Source organism: Alosa alosa, chromosome 17, assembly GCF_017589495.1.
Source record: "Alosa alosa isolate M-15738 ecotype Scorff River chromosome 17, AALO_Geno_1.1, whole genome shotgun sequence".
NCBI lineage: Eukaryota > Metazoa > Chordata > Actinopteri > Clupeiformes > Clupeidae > Alosa > Alosa alosa.
The window spans coordinates 30,276,174-30,279,744 of record NC_063205.1 but is presented as its reverse complement, the minus strand read 5'-3'; positions in this window follow the sequence as shown (position 1 = coordinate 30,279,744).

Below are 3,571 nucleotides of genomic sequence, written 5' to 3'. Positions count from 1 at the left end.
GCATGCCCACTTCTTTTAATGCTACACTCTAGATAGACCCCTCAACCTAGCCATTCACATACTGTACATATTAAGAGTGGCGTGTTGGGTGAAGGTCTGGGGGCGAGGTGTGGTTGGTCGTGGTAGTGGGGATGTGTGCATATGCTGGGGGCCTGAGGCTATGGGTGGCACACTAGGTCCCTCCCCCTCTGTCAGCCTGTCAGCAGTATAACTGCAGGGGCTGGGTGGAACTGTGGCCATTAATGGGTGCCTTAGGTTGGCAATCAGTCGGGCAATCAACCAGGGCAATCAGTTATTCCTATTATTATACTTATCATTAATAGAATAATTACAACTCCTCTCCTCTGAACCCTCCCTCTCTCCCCTCTCTATGTTCCAGCTTCTCTCCTCCTGGCCCAACAGCAAACCAGCCTTTATACATATCATTCACACACACACACACACACACACACATACATCCTCACATACTCACTCAACCCCTCACCCCATCCCCACCCCATCCCAACACCACCTCATTCACACTCTTAGAGCTACCATCCGCACCCCCATCCCCCCTTCTTTTCATTCAGTCATCAATTTCATCCTGATAATCATATCTTTAATCATCCTGGACACCAAATCATCCTTAGCCTTTCTGTTATTAATGTTATGTTGTGTTATGTTTGTGGAAGCCAAGTCAATGTGATGTCTTGTTACAGTATGTGTTTATGTAATGTAACGCGTCTGTTTGTCGATGTAGTATTCATGTGCATGTCGTAGTGTTGCATTTTTCTGTAATGTCAATGATGTTTGCAAAAAAAAAAAAATGTAAATAAATGTTTTCCTTAAACCTAAAAAAAAAAAAAAAGGGGAAACATCCACTGTGCTCTGGTGATGGCAAAATCAAGAGTGGCCCCCATGAAATTGACTACCATTCCCAGATTAGAATTGACAGCCGGTGAACTGGAATATGAAAATATTGCTGAATTTTTCTGGACAGATTCCAAAGTCGTACTTGGATATGTCAACAATGAGGCACGCCGATTCCACGTGTTTGTTGCAAACAGAGTGCAGAGAATACACCAGAGTTCAACACCTCAACAATGGAATTACATCGCCACAGAAGAAAATCCGGCAGATCACGCGTCGAGAGGATTGACTGTTGGTCAATCCAATTGGTTTACCGGACCCAAGTTCTTATGGGAAAAGAATATTGATCTCTCCACGGAAATCTCACTAGAGCTGTCAGTAGGAGATCCAGAGGTAAAAGTAGCTCGAGTCTTAAACACCGTAAGCACAGAACAGCCGGGTCTAACAGACCGTCTGTCCAACTTTTCCTCTTGGTCTAGCGCAACCAAAGCTGTCACTCGCATATTAAGATGGATAAAGAAAGATAAATCAAACCACCTAGCTACTGTAACAGAAAGGAAGAAAGCAGAATGTGTCATAGTTAAGGCTCTACAAAGTGAGATGTACAAAGATGAAATAAACACAATAAGACAAGGAAAAACTTTACGACAGAACAATGAATTGTACACTCTTGACCCCTTCATAGGAGAAGATGGTGTGCTTAAGGTGGGAGGGAGGCTCGGCAACTCTGCGTCATCATATGCCTTTAAACACCCCATGGTCATTCCCAAGAGTCACCCCATAACGAAAATGATCATCGCTGACTGTCATGAGATGGTTAAACATCAAGGGAAAGGTTTCACAATGAATGAAATAAGATCAAAGGGATTTTGGATACCAGGCATGAATAGGGTTGTGGCATCCTACATTCAACAGTGCGTCATCTGCCGAAAACACAGGAGACCCACTGAAGAACAGAGAATAGCTGATCTTCCTTCAGAAAGAGTAGACCCCTTCCCCGCCATTCAGTTATTGCGGTATGGATTGTTTTGGTCCATTTATAGTTAAACAGGGACGAAACACTTACAAACGATATGGCCTCCTTGTCACATGTTTCTCTTCTCATGCAATACACATTGAGATGCTGACCGACCTGTCCACAGACATCTTTATCAATGGGTTGCGCTGTTTCATCTCCATGCATTAGTGCGGTCAGACAGATAAAGTCAGATCAAGGAAGTAATTTCATTGGAGCTCGAAATGAACTGACGCGGAAGCGTTAAAGGAAGTTGATCCAGAACGAGTAGCCGCATTTCTGTCAAACAAACAGTGCGACTTCATTATGAATGCACCGCATTCGAGTCATGCTGGAGGAGTGTGGGAGCGACAGATCAGGACAATAAGGGCTGTCCTTAACACCACTCTTTCACTTTCCCCAGGAAGGATAGATGATTCTGCTCTTCGTGCCTTCTTTTATGAAGTAATGGCAATAGTAAACAACAGGCCCCTCACTGTCACAAATTTAAGTGATCCAAACGGTCTAGAGCCCCTCACGCCAAATCACTTGCTTACACTTAAATCCACAGTAGCGCTACCACCACCAGGCAAGTTTACTAGAGAAGATATGTACACACGCAAAAGGTGGCGACAGGTACAATTTCTAGCTGAGCAGTTTTGGAGCCGTTGGTGTAAGGAATATCTTGGCAATATCGCCACAAGACAACGCTGGCATGTCCCAAAAAGAAACCTGCAAATAGGCGACATAGTGATGATGAAAGATGAAGACTTGCCTAGAAATGAGTGGCGGCTCGGAAGAGTGTTGGAGACTACAGCAAATAGGGATGGGCTAGTTAGAAAGGTTAAGATACAGTCGGGAGACAAAAATCTGAATGAGAAGGGTGAGCGTATCAGCAAGCCATCAGTAGTTGAACGTCCCATACAAAAGCTAGTTTTATTAATGGAGACTTAAGAATTGAGATTAGAATGTTTTACTAATTCTGCCTACTGAATATGCTTTGTGTTGAAAATTCAGTTCATGATTTAAAAGGTGTCAATTCATGATTTCAGTGTGTATGACAGTGTGTTTAAGGTCAATACATGATTTCTCAGTGTGTTAATGTATATAACCTTCAAATGTATTCACTGATGTTTTGATTATATTGAATGTTTAGCCAGGGTTATTTTCTATGGAAATCATTCGTACCAGTTGTAAATGTGAACTCATGATTTGGTGGCAACCCTGTTAAATAAGTGTGTTTATATACTATGTGTATATACTTTTATAGTTTGTTTATGCATAGTAATGTTAAAACTTGTAAAAGGGACAAAGGACTTTTATTGAGCACTTCACTTCAAATGACTTTTATTTTGACATGATCCTACCATGCACTTCTACGGAAGGAAGCTGCCTGTGTCAGAACGAACAGTACTGTGAAGCTGAATGGAATGTGAAGCTGGAACTGAATGCATGTTAAAATATTTTGTAGTTTAAAGAAAAGTTTGCTCCTTTACTGGAGAGTTGACAAGCTCTTACGGTGTTTGCAGGTGTTTACAAGTGGTTAAAGAGTTTATGAAAGTTATTAGTCTACGTATTACGTTGTTACACGGCTTTACTCAACTTCTGTGTAGGCTAATAAACTAAAGTGAACTTCGTGCAACATCAGTCTTCGAGCCATCTTTCAGTAGAGGTAGCTACACACTCATTGGCCTGTAGATGGCGGTGCACACATATACACATGCACAT